At 44.7% G+C, this 23,833-nt stretch overlaps 2 long non-coding RNA genes across 2 annotated transcripts; one reads left to right on the forward strand and one right to left on the reverse strand.

Moving 5' to 3' along the window:
- Positions 1 to 3,601: 3,601 nt before the first annotated feature.
- Positions 3,602 to 4,252, reverse strand: LOC135810800 (uncharacterized). The gene is made up of 3 exons (XR_010552397.1): positions 4,167 to 4,252; positions 3,956 to 4,019; positions 3,602 to 3,632 (listed from the first exon to the last, which is right to left on the reverse strand). It is a non-coding gene; the product is annotated as an uncharacterized LOC135810800 (long non-coding RNA).
- A 9,606-nt stretch (positions 4,253 to 13,858) lies between these two features.
- LOC135810801 (uncharacterized) lies at positions 13,859 to 14,511 on the forward strand. The gene is made up of 3 exons (XR_010552398.1): positions 13,859 to 13,944; positions 14,092 to 14,155; positions 14,481 to 14,511. It is a non-coding gene; the product is annotated as an uncharacterized LOC135810801 (long non-coding RNA).
- The last annotated feature ends 9,322 nt before the right edge of the window (positions 14,512 to 23,833 follow it).

The raw sequence follows: 23,833 nt of genomic DNA on the forward strand, positions 1-23,833 counted from the left end.
AGAAGAACTACCAGCGCCTCGTGAAGAATCTTCACCAAGCTGCTAAAGCTAGTGCAAGTTTGAGCATGAAAAATGCTGCTGAAATTGTGTTCACACAGCAAGTTGCAGCCGGGGAGGAATCACCAGCCGAAATCGCCGTGACAACGGACGGAACATGGATACGACGAGGATACATCTCCTTATATGGCATGCAGACTGTGATTGCTTGGGAGACGCAAAAATTTGTGGACGTGGAAGTGTTGACCCGCTATTGTACTTTCTGCACAAGGAAGGAGACTCCCTGCGGAACTATTTTGGAAATTCTATCTGCAAGATTGCAGGCTTCGTCACAGCGATGGCCCGTGTTATTTGGGCATCTGTTTGCCACAACGTACAGTCCAAGGATGCCGAGAAATGCAATCAGTTCTGCCCGGAAGGACTCATGGTGCAGGTGGCAGCAATAGAAGTGTGGATATGGCAATGTTTCTGTGGCAGTTTCTTCATCGTCGAACAACACTATCCCTGTTGCAGTCTTTGAAGAAATTAAACCTGTATATGTCCATCTTGCCGACAAATCCCTCCTACAGGGCTGTGTTCGCCGTGCCACACAGAATGCCAATGAAGCACTCAATGGCACTATTTGACATCTCTGTCCAAAGGAATCGTTCTGTAGCTCCATAACTGTTGAGACTGCTGTGTTCCTGGCAGTGATTGTGTTCAATGAAGTCCACAGTGAGCTTGCCGAAGTGGTACAGCGTATGGGATGCACTGTTAGTCCGTCGTTGGAGAGAAATCTAGGTGTCTTTCAAGAGGAAAGCTGTACCACAAGCGTAGAAAGTCGTCAGAAGAGGAGCAAAAGGCAAGTAAGCATTGCAGAGCAGTGAAGAAAGGGTTTCTGGATCAGGCACAGCACAAGGAAGAAGAAACATATGCTGCTGGTGGCTTTTGAAAGGTGAAACTGGAGTGTACTTTTTCATGAATTTGACCCTCTTTTTCATAGACTCCGACAAGTTTGAGCCAACATATCTCAGGGCTTACTTGTCATAGAATCATAATCTTGGGCATTATTCACATCTACATGAAATTTGCTAGGTGCTAAACTAAACAGAACTGTCAATATCCCAGCGAGGTTCTTCCAACTGGCATGTCTCTGAATTATCTGTAAACATCGCGTTTCTGATCTGTAAAACTGAAAATCACAATGCTCCACTGTACATATGTTTACAAGGTTTAGTCTAGTTTAGCACCTCGAGCTGTTAGTCTGCATGAGTTCTGAGCAAATTTATACTGCTGGGCACCATTAGCCTCTGTTCTTTTTTGGCTCAATCCTTGCCCTGTACGTGCGATATGAACGCATTTTGGCTGAGAGCAAGTTCGGCACTTCAAGATATGTGAGATGTGTGAAAATGATTCTGAACCTAGGTATGAACACCCTCAACATCACTGCCAAGTTTGGTTTGGATATTCCTAGCTGTTCATGACTTCTGGTCCAAAGAGTGTAGTATACGGAAAAGGGGAACTGCCACCTTAATGCAGCTGTCAGTGTTGCTCGCGGTCTGCCACTGGCAAGCTCCACCGCCGCAAGAACCGATGGCGGAGGATCAGGAGGAGGCAGTGGGAAGTAGTAAGTGCGGGGCGGGTTCTGGCCCACTTTTTGACCTTTGACCTTTGGGCCAAATAAGGCACACTGTGTCGGTCGTGCTTGGTCTGGCCCGCGGGACCCCCCAGAGTTTGACCTTTGACCCCTGGCATGCCATAAATGTGCCATAAAGGTTCTTTTCCGTGGCGAACGTGCACTTGTGTACGTTCGGTGCATTCGCACCGGGGAGTAGTAAAATACGTACTATTCCCTGATTTGCACATCGTAGATGCAGTGACATGATACAGTACAGTTTCTTTGGTAATGGTGTTTCATTTACTTTTGTATTTTCAGTTCGTTTTCTTTGTATTTAACTCCTCATTGTTTTTTTACCAGGCGTGGGCCATCCCCTGACTTCATAGGTGCCAAACATTTTACGTTTTTCATTTCTATTTTTTGTACTACAGTATACATGGGTCCTTGCTGCTGCAGAGTGCTTTCGGTAACTATCCGTGGTGTGTTTGGCTACTGTTCTGCTTCAGTACCCCCCCCCCCACTTTTTCATGATTTTGAATGTTATCGTTTTCTCGGATTCCGGTTTTCCACTCTGTTATGTTCGAATCCATAGTCTGTTTAGTCTGTACACGATTTGTGCGGAACTTCTCATTGTTTTTTTTTGTTTTTGTTTTTTTTTTACCAGGCGTGGGCCATCCCCTGATCATAGGTGCCAAAGACTATGCTTCTCTTGCTGTCTGATCACATGCGACGTCATCATTATGTGATTTGTTTTCAATCCTCCGCCATGGCAAATTGTGTTTTGTTCGCCCGTAAAAGAGGCTTTTACAGACTCAAAAAAAAAAAAAAAAAAAAAAAAAAAAAAAACTAGTACTACAGTATACATGTAGTATCAAGAGTAAAAAAAAAAAAAAAAAAGACATATTGCGCATGCGTGCATACGCACGCGGAGCGTATGACCTTCAGAGACCCTGCTTGCGGGAAAGACGCAGTGCAACACAAGGTGTACTAGTACACGTGTCATTATACTACTCCCTGATTCGCACTTCGTAGATGTGCAGCAAACAAGTTACAGTCCATTCATCGGAAACTGGCCCGCTGGCTTTTGAAAGTCGGATTTGGGCCAAATTGAGGATCAAAAACCCACTTTAAATCTCAAAATTCTGGGTTTTGGATCTGCTTCTCCATACATTTTGCCATGGCATACCTGTCCTAATTGTGTAAAACCTGGCTGAATTTCTATTTCCCTGTTCTTGGACTTTTCTGGCCTCAAATGTGGCAAGGAGTAATCGCACGAGTCACACGATGCAGGATGTACTGTTGTTTTCACGATATCTACAACTATGTGAGAGAGACACCAAAAAGTTAGGGTGCCAGTTTCCAATGAATGGACTGTAGTTCACGTGCCATGCACTCGTTTTATTCGCACATCGTAGATGTGCACTGACAAGTTGCCCATACAGAGCATGCCTAATCGGCTTTTCGATCGGTTAAGAGAATGTTCAAATTCGGCCATATTATGAGCTCCAAGATCAGAATTCGGCTCAACATAGTACTTGAAGTCACCGTTCCCATTACGTCATGTACATTTACCGGTACATACACCCTGTTGAAGCACTGAAGCATCGGTTTTCGGCGAATTCAACATGCAAATTTTTGAAAATTCGGCGAAAAGATGGGTAATTTCTTCAAAACCACTGTTTTCGGCGAATTTTTCGCCCGGCCGATTAGGGAAATGCCTACTGTCCATGCAGGTCCATTAGATGCAAATTTCTATTTTGATCAGGATACAGTTAGAATCAACCGGCTCCGCCCGCAGTATCATGCATCAAAACAATTATTGAAGGGGTGTCACAGTGAAGCAGTGTTGCTACGCACCGCAAATCCCCTCTGCACTGCACCGAATCTATACTGGAGAATGCAGAGTGACCAGCAAAGAGTCACAACCCGCAGGTATCCAGTCACACTAAGGCAAATCCACCATTCCCCACATATTCACTGTAACAAACACAATACTGTTTACTATAATGCACTTTTATTTAAATGGACTTGGATGAGTCTGTAGAAGAGAACACAATGCACGCACACGCACGCATGCGCGGGCACACACACACACACACACACACACACACACACACACACACACACATCTAGGTTATAGTGTTATACACATATCTAGGGTTTAGGAAGCACGAGAATGTGTCGAAGCACCCACACATACCCCTTCATGCAGTGTACTTCAGTTGCCCAACACATTACGACTGCACAGGACCATCACAAAACACATTACGACTGCTATAGCACAGGACCATCACAAAACACTACACACTGTTACTACACTACACACACAGTTACTACACTACGCCTGTTACAAGTACTTACAAATAATTTTGAAACAAATGGCACACCCCGAAGACGGCAGCTCCAGACCTTCATACATCATCATCTGTAAAACAAAACATGAGCGCACACAAACACTATTAGTGTCACGAATACGAAAGCAGGGTAAGACAAGAGGATACGAAACAAGTAAGTATCGCTATAACGAGGGGGGGGGGTAAGTATACATGTAGACAGAGCAGTGCTTACTTACAGGGTCCTAATACGCTCCACGGCATCCCGGTAGTCGGACTGCAACAGCAGCCCGACCTGGCGACCCTCCCAGTAACGGGTTAGATGGGCCGCACCCGCCAGGTGGGCGACCACGGCTGGGCTTCCCACCAGCCTTTCTCCACTGTAAAAACGAAAGAAACCGCAGAAAGCACAGTGTCATAGAGCTCTTTTGTTGGGGGAGAGAGCTAGGAGCACTGCACACTTACCATTTGTCACAATATATGATGAGAAAGAGGCGGCGCTTGACGCACCGCCTCAGGTGCTGAAACAGGGTTATTACCCCTGACATTCGAACGCTACAGTGACAAGTGAAAGCCATTTGGACTGTAATGATACTGAAGTGAAGGTGTGAACCGCAAAGCAAGGACTTTACCTTCTTCCTGTCGAATTCGCTTCCCAGCTGCATACCGACATCATCCGCTAAAACCCAATCATACCAAGTAACGCAAAGGTCATCAGTTGACCTTTTTGACTTTTCAACTCTTATCCAAAACCACCAAGAGGAAAAAACCAGGATGAAGAAGACGTCAGTTGTAGAAGCGTTTGTGGAGGAGTTGTTACATTATTCTCAGTAAATAGATATGGCTGATACATTCGGTGTAGACGTGGACGACCGGTCGTGGTCTCTCACCACGGGTCCTTTACTAATAGAAAGGCGGACGCCAATAAGAACTGTTGTGGAGGTGGCAGATCAAAACGCGCAGCAAGAAATTTGGCACGTCGATGGTAGACTCCATCAGGAGGACGGACCAGCTCTTGTTGATAGTAGGGGAGTGTCCGCCTGGTGCTATGAAGGTCGCCTTCATCGCGTTAATGAACGGGCTTGGATAGGACGGGGTAGCATCGAGTACTACCTCAACGGTGTCCGTCATAGAGCCGGCGGTCCTGCAGTCAGTTATTGTGACGCCACATGCTGTATTCTACGGTGGTATCACCAAGGAAGGCTCCACAGGGAGAATGCGCCAGCGGTTATACACAGGGAAGGTAACAATCGTGGACGGGAGTGGTACCGATACAACCTTTGGCATAAGGAAGATGGACCTGCTTTCATCTCTCAGGAGGAGGAGGGTGTCTATCAGTGGTACCTCAACGGGGTGTATTACGGTGACCACCATCAAGACCAGGCAATACACCCCATGGAGCTGCAGTTTATTGATGTAGTGCCTACTAAGGTAGACTCGTCAGCAATAAGTCATGAGTCCAGTTGTGTGATTTGTCAGGATGCCCTGGATCGTCCTCTATCCAAGTTGGAGTGTGGTCATGAATTTCACTTCCACTGTATCAAGTAGTGGATCAGTTCTGCCCCCAGCCCAACTTGCCCAACCTGCCGCTACTCCATGACTGCCGAGGACTTGGTTGAGTTCTTGTAGTAATACATGACACAGCTGCATGTAGGCGACTACGAATGACCAGTCATGTGCTACAGACGGACACGGACACGCCACCCTAAGTAGCCATGAGCGGCTCTTTGGACAAGGGCAACAAAGCACCCCGTGGGCGGCCAAGGTTGACACTAGCCACAAGTCTGCTCGCTCAGTTGAATAAGCTGGGTGTGCCCATGAAGACCATGGAAGACCTTTCCAGGTGCCGGCAACAAGCAGAGGATAAGACAGACTGGAAGAAACTGTGCAGCTCGACACTCGAGGACAAATCAGTATCAGCAGCTACTACACGTTGCTGATGATGCTCACAAGACAGAAGTGGGAAAAACACTGAATTTCTTTATTTAGTGCTCAACTACGCGAAATGTGTTATTATTATTATACATGTTCAACTGTACTCAGTCTGGCTGACTGCCATTCTCTACCACACATTACCGGACACTGTTGTGGTTGTCGTCGTTATCGTCGTCGTCATTGTTGATGTTGTTGTCGGTTGTTGTCGTCGTTATCGTCGTCGTTGTTGATTTTGTTGGTGGCTGTTGCTGTCGGTTGTTGTCGGTTGTTGTCGTTTGCTGTTGGTTGTTGTTGGTTGTTGTTGATGTTGTTGTCGGTTGTTGTCGTCGTTATCGTCGTCGTTGTTGATGTTGTTATTAGTTGTTGCTGTCGGTTGTTGGTTGTTATTGGTTGTTCCTGTCGGTTGTTGGTTGTTATTGTTGATTGTTGTCGGTTGTTGTTGGCTGTTGGATGTTGTTATTAGTTGTTGCTGTCGGTTGTTGGTTGTTATTGGTTGTTGCTGTCGGTTGTTGGTTGTTATTGTTGATTGTTGTCGGTTGTTGTTGGCTGTTGGATGTTGTTGCCGGTTGTTGTCGGTTGTTGTTGGTTATTGTTCGTTGTTGTTGGTTGTTGTTGGGCGTTGTTGGTTGTTGTCGGTTGTTGTCAGGTGTTGGTGGTTGTTGTTGGTTGTTGTTGTCGGTTGTTGTCGGTTGTTGGATGTTGTTGTCGGTTGTTGGGTGTTGTTGTCGGTTGTTGGGTGTTGTTGTCGGTTGTTGGGTGTTGTTGTCGGTTGTTGGGTGTTGTTGTTGGTTGGTGTTGGTTGGTGTTGGTTGTTGTTGGTTGTTGTCGGTTGTTGTCCGTTGTTGTTGGTTGTTGTTGGTTGTTGTTGGCTGTTGTTGGTTGTTGTTGTTTGTTGTTGTCGGTTGTTGGTTGTTGTTGTGTGTTGTTGTTGGTTGTAGTTGGTTGTTGTCAGTTGTTGTTGGTTGTTGGATGTTGTTGTCGGTTGTTGTCGGTTGTTGTCGGTTGTTGTTGGTTGTTGTTGGTTGTTGTTGGCTGTTGTTGGTTGTTGTTGGTTGTTGTTGGTTGTTGTTGTTTGTTGTTGTCGGTTGTTGGTTGTTGTTGTTGTTTGTTGTTGTTGTTGGTTGTAGTTGGTTGTTGTCAGTTGTTGTTGGTTGTTGTATGTTGTTGTCGGTTGTTGTCGGTTGCTGTCGGTTGTTGTCGGTTGTTGTTGGCTGTTGTTGGCTGTTGTTGGCTGTTTTTGGTTGTTGTTGGTTGTTGTCGGTTGTTTTTGGTTGTTGTGGTTTAATCGTTATTTTGTTCATTATCCAGGAGGATGTTGCTATGATCTAGTACCATTTTTTCACATATATGAGACAAGTTTGTGTAACGTTAGTGTGACGTGGGGTATGCTGATTGGATGTGAGGTGGTGAGAGTATGCTGATTGGCGATAACAATTAGTGGAAGGGATAAAGTAATGCGCTGCTTGTGCAGCGTAGCCAAACACATGGTCAGTGGGAAACACCCTAGTACAATAAATAAAATAATAATAACATGAATTGCCACCGGCACTTGAGAGACTCGAGCCCCGCCACCTTGTTCAAATCGGACTTGGTAGCTTCATACTGGAACTTAATCTTCTTCTTTTTGAGGTATGACCGTACAAAACGTGCTTGGAATTTTTCATTTTATTTTATTTTTTATTTGTTTTATTTTTTCATTGCAACTTTTTTAGCAGATATCAACTTTTTTAGCAGACTCGTGAAACAACGGTGAATCTGGAACGCATAAATGGTCCATGTCAAAGGCATGACGAGTCTCGAAGTCTTCACATTCATGATGGAACCTTGTCATGATTGACGCATTCCTTGATGGTGCGCACATGAAATCACCCTGGCTCATCTTTTCCAACTCCATTCTTTTCACATCCTGCAACCCATACCCTACTAGTATCAGTGGGGATGCTAGAATCAGAAGAGGCAAGGCAGCACTCTTCCGTGGATGTATTACTTGACACAACACCACCCATACTTGTTTTCTAGAAGTTTTGACTATAATGATATATTGCAGCAGGAAGTAGTATACAGTCAAATAGGATAGGATAAGAATGAATGATCAACTGTCTGATAAAGAATGCAGTTCAGGGTTTAGAAATATGCACAAGGCATAGTCGCAGTAGGGCAGCATGGCGATTTGTTTGTCGAACTATTAGAATGCGTAGAGTGAATAGAGTGAAGTCCATATCCCGACCGGTTTCGCTGTCTGTAGCTCATCAGGGGATGCTTTAAAGAAAAGCCGTGGACTAAAAATTAATAAAATGTGAGTAGGGATATATAGTGGGTTTTTCCAGGGCAATTATCAGGTACAACCATTGGGGTAGAGGACCTCATATCCTCTCCGACGTGTTGGAGAGGGTATGAGGATAGGATTGGTTATATAAAGTAGATATCATGCTGGATATAGTGTCATAATGAGGATGTTGGTGTGAAGATGAATTCTGAATTTAAGATCTTACCTGCTTATGTACGTGAAAGGAGACTTCATGAGAAGGATGAAGAAGAAGAAGAAAAAGAGCAATACGGGGAGGAAAAACAGTGTCAACATCTTGATCATGTTTTACATGAAGGAAGATACGTGTGTTCTTCGTGTGGACTTGTCATGGCGGTGATTTACTTCCCTGAAGATGATGTGCATAGGAGATGTAGTTTGATGAAGAAGCCTTACGCGGTACATGAGCGGTTAAGCGGTGTGCATCGTCATCTTTTGCATTTTCTTTCGAAAACTGAACTCTTATCCGATCAGCTTTGCGTACACACTCTTCGGGAGCAGATACTTGCGATGAAAAAAATCCTGTTTGTACAAGAGTATAAACTATGCTATAGCATTATCCTGCATAGTATACGATACGAATGTGGATGTACTACGTAAACTGCGTTCCTACTTACCTCGTAGCAATGTATCATGGTTGAGGTTCAGTCGAATCATGAAACCTCTTCCTCAGCATTTTCCACTCCTATATGTACTGCATCTCATGGAGTCGACCAGGATGGTGTCTTCTTCTCAACTGTCCACGTTGCGTACGAATTTGCTGATTTTATCTCCATCTGATACATCTCTTATGGCATCATTGATTGATGCCTATTGTTGGGAAACCTATTCACTTGATCACGTGATTCAGAACTTGCACACGTTTGACTCTGATCTTATTTCCATACTGTATCAGTTCACTAAAGTGGCGGTATCATGTAAGGAATCTTTAAGATGAGATATGATTTTGGTGGGCATGCCGCTGATTGGACAAAATGCTTTTGGCGGGTTTGATGCTGGGTGGTCAAATGTTTTTGGTGGGCTCAATGCTGAGTGGTCAAATGTTTTTGGCGGGCTTGATGGTGATTGGTTGACCTAGCTGACACATATTTTATCACTTCAACCCGCCTCCGTCTCTGCCTTGTATAAATACGGGTGGTTGTCCTGTAGTCGAGTCATTCGTTCATCGAATACAGTGCTGATGAGTTGTTCTCCCTTCGCTTCCTGGAAGATGGATAACCTATACGAGCGGCGGGTGAGGAAGAATTCCGCTCTTCCTGCTGACCCTCCTCAAGTTGTGCTCTCTTCGAAGGCAGTACCGGCTAAGCGTCTCTATGTGTCACCTGCTCCTACCAAGCTCCACAAAGAGATTGTGGTAGATGGGTTTCAGGAGGACATGCAACTGTCCTACAAGTCATCAGGTAGATCCTTCTACAAGCCTGGTTATAAGATGTACTTCCCTTCAGGAGCTCTACCAGCCTGTGGTAGTACGGCAACAGCTCGCAAAAAGATGCTCAAGGACAGGTTTACATCGAACTGAATGAGTCCACTGAGTTCATCATTACGAACTTGATCAAGACTTGTCCATCGCTCCGTGACACTCTCCGAAGAGGACGTGTGGAGAAGATCAAGACCAACTTCTACCCATCACGTTCGTCCTACGGTCAATGTCGGGTGTACATCAACGGTGAAAGCAAGCTAGTCCCGACCAGCGGGTTCGAACTGGATGTGGAACAAGATGTTTTCATCTACCCCGGGGCAGTCTCCCTCGACATTGACGAGCAAGCGTTGAAGGTACGTCTTGCTGTTGCTCCAATCGTCTGCATCAACGTGGACCCCAGATGTTTTCATCGTTCTCTGGACGCACACATGACACTTTCTACCACGGAACTGAAACAGCTAACTGAGAGCTTCATATCATTATGCAGTGTCGCCGTCCAACATGACGATCAGCTGGTAGAGACCTTCCAATAAGTCTTTAATGAACTGCATTCTTTATCAGACAGTTGATCATTCATTCTTATCCTATCCTATTTGACTGTATACTACTTCCTGCTGCAATATATCATTATAGTCAAAACTTCTAGAAAACAAGTATGGGTGGTGTTGTGTCGAGTAATACATCCACGGAAGAGTGCTGCCTTGCCTCTTCTGATTCTAGCATCCCCACTGATACTAGTAGGGTATGGGTTGCAGGATGTGAAAAGAATGGAGTTGGAAAAGATGAGCCAGGGTGATTTCATGTGCGCACCATTAAGGAATGCGTCAATCATGACAAGGTTCCATCATGAATGTGAAGACTTCGAGACTCGTCATGCCTTTGACATGGACCATTTATGCGTTCCAGATTCACCGTTGTTTCACGAGTCTGCTAAAAAAGTTGATATCTGCTAAAAAAGTTGCAATGAAAAAATAAAATAAATAAAAAATAAAATAAAATGAAAAATTCCAAGCGCGTTTTGTACGGTCATACCTCAAAAAGAAGAAGATTAAGTTCCAGTATGAAGCTACCAAGTCCGATTTGAACAAGGTGGCGGGGCTCGAGTCTTTCAAGTGCCGGTGGCAATTCATGTTATTATTATTTTATTTATTGTACTAGGGTGTTTCCCACTGACCATGTGTTTGGCTACGCTGCACAAGCAGCGCATTACTTTATCCCTTCCACTAATTGTTATCGCCAATCAGCATACTCTCACCACCTCACATCCAATCAGCATACCCCACGTCACACTAACGTTACACAAACTTGTCTCATATATGTGAAAAAATGGTACTAGATCATAGCAACATCCTCCTGGATAATGAACAAAATAACGATTAAAACACAACAACCAAAAACAACCGACAACAACCAACAACAACCAAAAACAGCCAACAACAGCCAACAACAGCCAACAACAACCGACAACAACCGACAGCAACCGACAACAACCGACAACAACATACAACAACCAACAACAACTGACAACAACCAACTACAACCAACAACAACAACAAACAACAACAACAACCAACAACCGACAACAACAAACAACAACAACCAACAACAACCAACAACAACCAACAACAGCCAACAACAACCAACAACAACCAACAACAACCGACAACAACCGACAACAACCGACAACAACATCCAACAACCAACAACAACTGACAACAATCAACTACAACCAACAACAACACACAACAACAACCAACAACCGACAACAACAAACAACAACAACCAACAACAGCCAACAACAACCAACAACAACCAACAACAACGGACAACAACCGACAACAACCAACAACAACCAACACCAACCAACACCAACCAACAACAACACCCAACAACCGACAACAACACCCAACAACCGACAACAACACCCAACAACCGACAACAACACCCAACAACCGACAACAACATCCAACAACCGACAACAACCGACAACAACAACCAACAACAACCACCAACACCTGACAACAACCGACAACAACCAACAACGCCCAACAACAACCAACAACAACGAACAATAACCAACAACAACCGACAACAACCGACAACAACATCCAACAGCCAACAACAACCGACAACAATCAACAATAACAACCAACAACCGACAGCAACAACCAATAACAACCAACAACCGACAGCAACAACTAATAACAACATCCAACAGCCAACAACAACCGACAACAATCAACAATAACAACCAACAACCGACAGGAACAACCAATAACAACCAACAACCGACAGCAACAACTAATAACAACATCAACAACGACGACGATAACGACGACAACAACCGACAACAACATCAACAACAACCAACAACAACCAACAGCAAACGACAACAACCGACAACAACCGACAGCAACAGCCACCAACAAAATCAACAACGACGACGATAACGACGACAACAACCGACAACAACATCAACAATGACGACGACGATAACGACGACAACCACAACAGTGTCCGGTAATGTGTGGTAGAGAATGGCAGTCAGCCAGACTGAGTACAGTTGAACATGTATAATAATAATAACACATTTCGCGTAGTTGAGCACTAAATAAAGAAATTCAGTGTTTTTCCCACTTCTGTCTTGTGAGCATCATCAGCAACGTGTAGTAGCTGCTGATACTGATTTGTCCTCGAGTGTCGAGCTGCACAGTTTCTTCCAGTCTGTCTTATCCTCTGCTTGTTGCCGGCACCTGGAAAGGTCTTCCATGGTCTTCATGGGCACACCCAGCTTATTCAACTGAGCGAGCAGACTTGTGGCTAGTGTCAACCTTGGCCGCCCACGGGGTGCTTTGTTGCCCTTGTCCAAAGAGCCGCTCATGGCTACTTAGGGTGGCGTGTCCGTGTCCGTCTGTAGCACATGACTGGTCATTCGTAGTCGCCTACATGCAGCTGTGTCATGTATTACTACAAGAACTCAACCAAGTCCTCAGCAGTCATGGAGTAGCGGCAGGTTGGGCAAGTTGGGCTGGGGGCAGAACTGATCCACTACTTGATACAGTGGAAGTGAAATTCATGACCACACTCCAACTTGGATAGAGGACGATCCAGGGCATCCTGACAAATCACACAACTGGACTCATGACTTATTGCTGACGAGTCTACCTTAGTAGGCACTACATCAATATACTGCAGCTCCATGGGGTGTATTGCCTGGTCTTGATGGTGGTCACCGTAATACACCCCGTTGAGGTACCACTGATAGACACCCTCCTCCTCCTGAGAGATGAAAGCAGGTCCATCTTCCTTATGCCAAAGGTTGTATCGGTACCACTCCCGTCCACGATTGTTACCTTCCCTGTGTATAACCGCTGGCGCATTCTCCCTGTGGAGCCTTCCTTGGTGATACCACCGTAGAATACAGCATGTGGCGTCACAATAACTGACTGCAGGACCGCCGGCTCTATGACGGACACCGTTGAGGTAGTACTCGATGCTACCCCGTCCTATCCAAGCCCGTTCATTAACGCGATGAAGGCGACCTTCCTAGCACCAGGCGGACACTCCCCTACTATCAACAAGAGCTGGTCCGTCCTCCTGATGGAGTCTACCATCGACGTGCCAAATTTCTTGCTGCGCGTTTTGATCTGCCACCTCCACAACAGTTCTTATTGGCGTCCGCCTTTCTATTAGTAAAGGACCCGTGGTGAGAGACCACGACCGGTCGTCCACGTCTACACCGAATGTATCAGCCATATCTATTTACTGAGAATAATGTAACAACTCCTCCACAAACGCTTCTACAACTGACGTCTTCTTCATCCTGGTTTTTTCCTCTTGGTGGTTTTGGATAAGAGTTGAAAAGTCAAAAAGGTCAACTGATGACCTTTGCGTTACTTGGTATGATTGGGTTTTAGCGGATGATGTCGGTATGCAGCTGGGAAGCGAATTCGACAGGAAGAAGGTAAAGTCCTTGCTTTGCGGTTCACACCTTCACTTCAGTATCATTACAGTCCAAATGGCTTTCACTTGTCACTGTAGCGTTCGAATGTCAGGGGTAATAACCCTGTTTCAGCACCTGAGGCGGTGCGTCAAGCGCCGCCTCTTTCTCATCATATATTGTGACAAATGGTAAGTGTGCAGTGCTCCTAGCTCTCTCCCCCAACAAAAGAGCTCTATGACACTGTGCTTTCTGCGGTTTCTTTCGTTTTTACAGTGGAGAAAGGCTGGTGGGAAGCCCAGCCGTGGTCGCCCACCTGGCGGGTGCGGCCCATCTAACCCGTTACTGGGAGGGTCGCCAGGTCGGGCTGCTGTTGCAGTCCGACTACCGGGATGCCGTGGAGCGTATTAGGACCCTGTAAGTAAGCACTGCTCTGTCTACATGTATACTTACCCCCCCCCCTCGTTATAGCGATACTTACTTGTTTCGTATCCTCTTGTCTTACCCTGCTTTCGTATTCGTGACACTAATAGTGTTTGTGTGCGCTCATGTTTTGTTTTACAGATGATGATGTATGAAGGTCTGGAGCTGCCGTCTTCGGGGTGTGCCATTTGTTTCAAAATTATTTGTAAGTACTTGTAACAGGCGTAGTGTAGTAACTGTGTGTGTAGTGTAGTAACAGTGTGTAGTGTTTTGTGATGGTCCTGTGCTATAGCAGTCGTAATGTGTTTTGTGATGGTCCTGTGCAGTCGTAATGTGTTGGGCAACTGAAGTACACTGCATGAAGGGGTATGTGTGGGTGCTTCGACACATTCTCGTGCTTCCTAAACCCTAGATATGTGTATAACACTATAACCTAGATGTGTGTGTGTGTGTGTGTGTGTGTGTGTGTGTGTGTGTGTGTGTGTGCCCGCGCATGCGTGCGTGTGCGTGCATTGTGTTCTCTTCTACAGACTCATCCAAGTCCATTTAAATAAAAGTGCATTATAGTAAACAGTATTGTGTTTGTTACAGTGAATATGTGGGGAATGGTGGATTTGCCTTAGTGTGACTGGATACCTGCGGGTTGTGACTCTTTGCTGGTCACTCTGCATTCTCCAGTATAGATTCGGTGCAGTGCAGAGGGGATTTGCGGTGCGTAGCAACACTGCTTCACTGTGACACCCCTTCAATAATTGTTTTGATGCATGATACTGCGGGCGGAGCCGGTTGATTCTAACTGTATCCTGATCAAAATAGAAATTTGCATCTAATGGACCTGCATGGACAGTAGGCATTTCCCTAATCGGCCGGGCGAAAAATTCGCCGAAAACAGTGGTTTTGAAGAAATTACCCATCTTTTCGCCGAATTTTCAAAAATTTGCATGTTGAATTCGCCGAAAACCGATGCTTCAGTGCTTCAACAGGGTGTATGTACCGGTAAATGTACATGACGTAATGGGAACGGTGACTTCAAGTACTATGTTGAGCCGAATTCTGATCTTGGAGCTCATAATATGGCCGAATTTGAACATTCTCTTAACCGATCGAAAAGCCGATTAGGCATGCTCTGTATGGGCAACTTGTCAGTGCACATCTACGATGTGCGAATAAAACGAGTGCATGGCACGTGAACTACAGTCCATTCATTGGAAACTGGCACCCTAACTTTTTGGTGTCTCTCTCACATAGTTGTAGATATCGTGAAAACAACAGTACATCCTGCATCGTGTGACTCGTGCGATTACTCCTTGCCACATTTGAGGCCAGAAAAGTCCAAGAACAGGGAAATAGAAATTCAGCCAGGTTTTACACAATTAGGACAGGTATGCCATGGCAAAATGTATCGAGAAGCAGATCCAAAACCCAGAATTTTGAGATTTAAAGTGGGTTTTTGATCCTCAATTTGGCCCAAATCCGACTTTCAAAAGCCAGCGGGCCAGTTTCCGATGAATGGACTGTAACTTGTTTGCTGCACATCTACGAAGTGCGAATCAGGGAGTAGTATAATGACACGTGTACTAGTACACCTTGTGTTGCACTGCGTCTTTCCCGCAAGCAGGGTCTCTGAAGGTCATACGCTCCGCGTGCGTATGCACGCATGCGCAATATGTCTTTTTTTTTTTTTTTTTTACTCTTGATACTACATGTATACTGTAGTACTAGTTTTTTTTTTTTTTTTTTTTTTTTTTTTTTTGAGTCTGTAAAAGCCTCTTTTACGGGCGAACAAAACACAATTTGCCATGGCGGAGGATTGAAAACAAATCACATAATGATGACGTCGCATGTGATCAGACAGCAAGAGAAGCATAGTCTTTGGCACCTATGATCAGGGGATGGCCCACGCCTGGTAAAAAAAAAACAAAAACAAAAAAAAACAATGAGAAGTTCCGCACAAATCGTGTACAGACTAAACAGACTATGGATTCGAACATAACAGAGTGGAAAACCGGAATCCGAGAAAACGATAACATTCAAAATCATGAAAAAGTGGGGGGGGGGGTACTGAAGCAGAACAGTAGCCAAACACACCACGGATAGTTACCGAAAGCACTCTGCAGCAGCAAGGACCCATGTATACTGTAGTACAAAAAATAGAAATGAAAAACGTAAAATGTTTGGCACCTATGAAGTCAGGGGATGGCCCACGCCTGGTAAAAAAACAATGAGGAGTTAAATACAAAGAAAACGAACTGAAAATACAAAAGTAAATGAAACACCATTACCAAAGAAACTGTACTGTATCATGTCACTGCATCTACGATGTGCAAATCAGGGAATAGTACGTATTTTACTACTCCCCGGTGCGAATGCACCGAACGTACACAAGTGCACGTTCGCCACGGAAAAGAACCTTTATGGCACATTTATGGCATGCCAGGGGTCAAAGGTCAAACTCTGGGGGGTCCCGCGGGCCAGACCAAGCACGACCGACACAGTGTGCCTTATTTGGCCCAAAGGTCAAAGGTCAAAAAGTGGGCCAGAACCCGCCCCGCACTTACTACTGTGGGACCGGGACCGCAAGCGGCACCGCCTCAGCCAAAGCCGCCGGGGGCACTGACGAGGGAACCACCGACGGCCGGAGCAAAGGCGGCGACACAAGCCGACCCGATGAGCCACCACGCCCATTCTCCTCCACCACTGCCACCAACGACGGCGGAGCAAGCACAGTCTGAGAGCCAGGATCCGCGGGTTGTGTAGGCAACGGCTGTGTGGTTAATGGTTGTTTTCTAGGTCGCCCTCGCTTCGGTCTTTGTTGTTGTGCGCAAGGTGGAAGTATGTGACGTGGTGTGTGTTGTTTGATGCGTGCGTTCAGGTGCTGAACAGTCCTACCAACATACCGACTAGCGCATTGTCGGCATTCAAAGTTGTAAATAAGATGACTAAGGTGAAGGGCTGGTAGGACATCCTTCCGCACCGTAAACGCACGCATCGTCGTAAAAACTGGCACAAAGTGTACTGCATAGTATGTTCGACGAACAACGGACTTGACTGCACTACAAACTTTAGTCGACTCCTGTCCTTTCCAAGGCAAACATAAATAGACGGGACAACGAGCAGGACCAAACAAAGGAGCCTAAGTAGTTTGTTCGACTTTCAACAACTTCTGCAACAAAAACTCAGGGTACCCGTTCTTAACGAAAACTGACCGGAGAAAGTCAAGCTCTTCCTGCAGCTTACAGGACGAACAAATACGCTTCGCACGGTCTACAAGGTTACGCACTAAGTTTACTTTATATTGAGACGAACAATAAGAGTCATATACAATGTACTGACCAGTATACGTCGGCTTACGATAAACGGTTGTCAGAACGTCACTACTCGTTTTTTCCACCAGCACATCCAGAAATGACAACTTGTTGGACTGTTCATGCTCACATGTGAAACGAAGGGCAGGGTGAATACCATTTAACACGTCCAGAAACTCGTTACTACGCTCCTCATTATTAAAATATGTGAATGAGTCGTCCACGAAACGTACATAAAGGTCAGGCCACAATGAATCATCAATCTTCGACTCACAGTAACCGACAAACACGTTTGCCAATACTGGACCAAGGGGCGAACCCATCGCGACACCATCGACTTGTTTGTACATGACATTGTTGAACGAAAACTCAACTCCAGTTGTGACCAGCAGCAACAACCGTCTAAACGCACTTTCAGATATCCAAGGAGTGTCAATGTCATCATTACGGTACAAAACATCCATGCAGATGTCAACAGTTTCTTCAATCGGCACATTAGTAAAACTGACGACGTCAAACGAACACATGTGTGCGTTGGGTGGTACAGGCTTGTTGCGGAGCTTTTCGACGAAATCAAAACTGTCTTTTACAGTGCGCTTGCAATAGTGGTCCTGCACTGGTTGTAAGTAAATACACAGCCACTTGGAAATAGAATACTGAGGCGAGGCCGTCATAGAAAGGATGGGACGTACTGGACATGTGGGCTTGTGTATTTTTGGTAAGCCATATAGCCTAGGCCGGAGCGTGCCTGTCGGTTTTATGCGATCGAAATCATTGGAGAATATTTCTCCGTCGGCTTTCAGTTTCTTTAGGTAAGCTACTAGTTCTTTTTCTACTTTCTCTGTTCGATCAAAACTTTCAACCGGGCCGATGGTCTGGAACTTTGATGTGTCATTTAGGATGACAGACATCTTGTCTATTTAGAAAAGCGATCCTGTCAGCTTTTCTATTATTGTGTTCACATGGCAAGAAAAACGACACCGCTATGCTACGTAAGTTTCTACGTAAGGTGCTCGGTATTTCACTTAGGTTACGTAAGTCTCTACGTAAGGTGCTCGGTATCTACCAACGCATGGTAGCCGCGTGCTGTGCACGGCAGACATTGTGTTACTAGTCCTTGTCCGCGGATATCCGTGTTCGGATGTGCATGCGCGAGGAACTTCCTTCTTTGGAACTGCTTCTTGCATGAGCTGTTTCGGATATTTCGACTCCTGGCCTGGCTTATTTCGTTTCGGCGCTGCTGAGACCTCCTTTCGCGGAATATTACTCACACATAGGTGAGTTGACCAGTTACCGTTGATTCATTTGCTTGTGTTGACTCTTTCATTCACGAAAAATGTGCTGATTTTAGGCGGAAGGCAAAAAATAATGGAAAAGCTGACAGGATCTCTTTTCTAACTTTAGCTTTTCCGCTGCCGAGGCCACCTTTTACGGAATACGCGATGACAGGTGATCTCTGAGTTGACCGGTTTCCTTCGATTCATTTGCTTATGCTCGCCCTTTCATTTACGGAAACGTGTGCTGATTTTTTTCGGATTTAGATCCATTTTTATCTCTTTGCCCTTGTCTACAGTGTACGAAGAACGCGAGTTCAACTTCTTGACGGTAAGGTTTATGTTAGATGTGTTGTCGAAATACTTATATTCATTGTACATCGGTACGTTACAAGTAAGGCACTGGTCAGTGGCATACTATCGTTGGCAGTTCCCAATCTGGAGGGAAAGGTTCAAGGACCCATTGGCCGAGTTTGCAAAATAAATTCGCATATCAGGGAAAATCTCCATTGTGGAGAGGTTCAGTAACTTGTTTGCTTCATACGAAACAATCCAATGGGTGGAGTCTCGTGAAAATCTCGTACTTGTATGATTGGATTTGTTTACTCGAGTCTGGGCTGTTTGATTTGTGAGTACCGCCGAGATTGCACTGCCCCAAATAAAGTTTCGTGCCGCCAAAGGAAGAATTACGATCTGCGATATGTTTGTAGTGTACCTGCAAGAATGTGGAGTACATGTATCGTACTTTCTCTGTTGCTGTTTCAGTTGCCGTCATGTTGCTAAAGAAACGTTCAGTAGAGAGGTTCTGCAAAACGAAAATTCGAACGAAGTTTCGCGACAGTCCTTGTGAAAGTGTGTACGAATTTTTGCACGAACTTGGCATTCTGCACAGTTTGCGCGGGCCAAGTGCACGTACACCATGACCCGATCTCACGAAATTATTTCCTACGACAGTTCATTTCGCGTTCCCTGCAAGTTTCGCGTCCAAAGGTGCGAAAGTTCATGCGAAGTTTCGCACTTCATGATGTAGAGCGAAAGTTTGTACGCATTTTCGTTTTGCAGAACCTCTCTAGTGACTCATTTGTTTCATACGAGACGAGTCGGTGTGGCTTAGAATCTTTCGCTGAAGAAGAAATCTATTCGTCTGTCTATTAGAGAAGTAATTGTATTCACTGGTTATAAAATAGGTTAAGACAAACACACAGAATAAATACCATCGGTCCCTTGGTGTTCGTCCTAAAGAGGTTCGACTGGATATCATTCATACTCACCAAAAGACGTGTAACATTTTATTATTGTGGAGTGCCTTGTTTATCTCTCAGTACCTCCAACCATAGCCTTGCCCCTTTTATCCTCAGGATCAGTGTAGTTGTTGGAACTAGGTGTCGGACTCAGCAATGTATTTGTTTACATTTTAATACACGTTTATTGTTCCTCCTTTACTGTGTTGTTTTAGAAAATCGTGGACTAACAGTTTGAAGTCATTGAACTACTTCCAAAAGTTGTATCGACATCAACAGGATTACCATTTCAGTGCAATATGATGCAGGATGACCTTATCACGATAACCCATGATTCTAAACCATTATAAACAATCACCACCACCAGACCACTACTCACATGTTTCCTCGCAGAAGACCATGCATTATGCTAGTGCCATTTTCTGCAAGAAAAGGCTTGCACATCAATGCGTATAATACGGTATTGATATGATGTGAAGGCCATCATTTACATATTGATACAGTACACGTATATATAGGGCATTCCATTGATTGGTGACAGAAAAAACAAAAGAAATTATAGCAATAAAAACTGCTTTATGGCAGTTTTCTAAAAAAGGTTATTGTGTTCTAGTCCATGGACCCCGTCTAAAAAGTAAGAAATTAACGAAATGTGATAGCTGAAAATTAAAATTTCACACAAAACCTCACAATAATCACAACACTTGAAATGCTGCTTTCAACACCAGACTTGTACTGCACCAACAATTGGCAACATGCATGCATAGGAAAGAGGATCACGATGGGGAAAAGGTCTTCTTCATGTAGCTTTTCATTCTGTGTGTAATTATTGTGAGGTTTTGTGTGAAATTTTAATTTTCAGCTATCACATTTCGTTAATTTCTTACTTTTTAAACGGGGTCCATGGACTAGAACACAATAACCTTTTTTAGAAAACTGCCATAAAGCAGTTTTTATTGCTATAATGTAATCAGTTCTGAGCATCAGAACTGTAGCCCGCCCTTTGTCCGGGCGCGTGACGATAATTTCAGTGTTTTTGCGGAAGTCACGCAGGGCTTTCATGTGTTCCTGGCCTAAGGAAAACGATCGCTTGTCTGGAAGTTTGTCCGCATGCTCCTCAGCCTCAGCTCGGATCTTTGCAGCGCATATTGATTGTTGGGCCTCTGATATTGGCGTAAAGCGTAATAACTTTCGATAAAACAATTCGAACTCGGTCATGATAACTTCCTTTTTCTTTGATGATGGGGGAACGCCAAAATCAGTGCCACGGCAAAGGAGCTCCTTCTGTACAGTAGTCAATTCCAATGGGGTTAAGTTGATTATTGTTGTGTCGGGATCGATGTTAACTTGGCCGTAACGTTTCCTTCTGAGCCAGTTATATGTCTTGTCATGTTTGGTAATAAGTTTTATTCGTTGTTTCTGGTCGTTCTCAGAAAGGAGCATTGAGAAACGGAGGAAGTCATGAGATGACAAAAATGTACGTGCACGATCATACAAAGACCTAAACTGGGAACGAGACTTGCACACCGTGTCACCGGACCTGGCAATCTCATCCTTCATGAAAACGCGCTCAATGTTCAACGTGTGGTATGCCTTGGCTCGGTGAACACGCTTTTCTACACCGCTAGGACATACGCCATTGTCTAAACATCGTCTAAGAAAACCTACGTTAAGGGCGACACTACCGTAATGAAAACGTGCTTTCAGCGTTAGATTCAGAATATCTATCTGAGGCTGGGTGTATCTCGATTTAAAATATTTGAACAAACGGCGAGGAGACAACAATTTGATAACCGCAATCAGTAATACAAGCTGGATCGACATTTGAGTACACTGTATTCATGTATTGTAAAACTGTGGAGACAATGTGCAATAAAACGATGAAAAATGTAAAGAAATTGTGTAGAGAAAGAAAGGGATTCAAACAAGTTTTCGTACAACACTCATCAGGAATCACGCATCAATTAACACACACCACGTCACATACTTCCACCTTGCGCACAACAACAAAGACCGAAGCGAGGGCGACCTAGAAAACAACCATTAACCACACAGCCGTTGCCTACACAACCCGCGGATCCTGGCTCTCAGACTGTGCTTGCTCCGCCGTCGTTGGTGGCGGTGGTGGAGGAGAATGGGCGTGGTGGCTCATCGGGTCGGCTTGTGTCGCCGCCTTTGCTCCGGCCGTCGGTGGTTCCCTCGTCAGTGCCCCCGGCGGCTTTGGCTGAGGCGGTGCCGCTTGCGGTCCCGGTCCCACTGCCTCCTCCTGATCCTCCGCCATCGGTTCTTGCGGCGGTGGAGCTTGCCAGTGGCAGACCGCGAGCAACACTGACAGCTGCATTAACACTACAAATGCCGACTCAAAAAGACCCACCTTGCATATCAGTAACTCCCACACCAACACCAACAACGCAATCTACAGCAACCACAACTAATCCACCATCCAAGCCCATAATTGAAAGACCAAGACGATCAACAGCCAACTACAACAGAAGCTACGCACTCAGCGGACGAGGGCGAAAGGAGGGACGTGATAGCAGGGGGACGGCCGAGTTGAGTTCAATGGACCCGGTCAGGCGTGATGGACGAGACAGAGAGAGTACAGAGGAAGCGAAGGATGGAACGGACGGCGGAGGGAGCAGTGGGTCGGAGAGCAGTGATGGGAGTGATGGTGAGAGTGCCGGTGAGAGTGTTAGTGTTGTGCGTAGGTTTCGTGGTAGCAAGTCTTCAGTGTACAATCATCTGCTGGCTAGTCCTGATTGTTGCGGTGCGTATTCCGACTCTTCGTTCACTGTATTGTGCCGTGGTCGTCATGGTTATGGACTACAGTTAAAAGTGTTGGAAGCTATCTATCAGCGTCTGTACAAGCCTAATTTGTGTGTACAGAAAGATAGTATAATTGGGTTGAAATTGTTCAAGTAACGTGTCGTGTTTAGTGCGGCCAAGCTTGGCCGTTAATGTTCTAGGTGTAATGTACTGCTGTTATGTGTTATCACGTTGTCTTTCCTTCCTTTCTCCTTTGTTCATTTCTCGCTTTGATTGTTAAAATTCACACTTGTAAATTTCACTGTTGTTGCTCTTAGTGTTATTTCTCTAACTTAGATTTTCTATAACAGTTCAATTTTTGTTTCAGTGTCCTTTAGTACAACGACGATTCCTGATGAGTGTTGTACGAAAACTTGTTTGAATCCCTTTCTTTCTCTACACAATTTCTTTACATTTTTCATCGTTTTATTGCACATTGTCTCCACAGTTTTACAATACATGAATACAGTGTACTCAAATGTTGATCCAGCTTGTATTACTGATTGCGGTTATCAAATTGTTGTCTCCTCGCCGTTTGTTCAAATTATTATTATTAAGAAAGGTTTGCTCCCCACACCGGAGCTCGCGCTATTCCAAACCTTTCTTACAAATCATCGCCGAAGTCGCAACCACTATTTCGTATTATTATTATTATTATTATTATTATTATTATTATTATTATTATTATTATTATTATTATTATTATTATTATTATTATTATACTGGTACCCAAAGAAAAGTACCCAAAGAAGTTGAAGGTGACAAAAGTTCTAAAGGTGACAACGAAACGCACCAGCGGTCCGTGCTGCTGGGACATGCATACAGATGGCGCTAGACACACGCGTGAAGCAGACAATCTATAGTAATACTAATGATATAATAATAGAAAAAAGGACCAAGTACAAATTACACTACACTGTCCACTAACACCACCCGTTACTAAACAATCAGCTCATGCGATAACATTGCACGACACTGACCGACGGTACTGACGTTCTGGAACAGTTACTACAACTATTACTTGTAGTTCCTTGGTCCTTTTTCTTTTCTAAAGTATAAAAATAATCCTTGGCTCTCCATCCGAGTCGATCCACTGATGATAACGTTGCCACATACATGTATACAATCATGTATACAATCATGTATACAATCATGTATACAATCATGTACAATGACTTTTTGTAGGTCTACATCATGCATACAAGTGAGAGATTGATGCCTGATGCCGTGATGGCAATGATTCTCCCATACCGGTAGT

Source organism: Sycon ciliatum, chromosome 2 (assembly GCF_964019385.1).
Source record: "Sycon ciliatum chromosome 2, ocSycCili1.1, whole genome shotgun sequence".
In the NCBI taxonomy this organism is placed as follows: domain Eukaryota; kingdom Metazoa; phylum Porifera; class Calcarea; order Leucosolenida; family Sycettidae; genus Sycon; species Sycon ciliatum.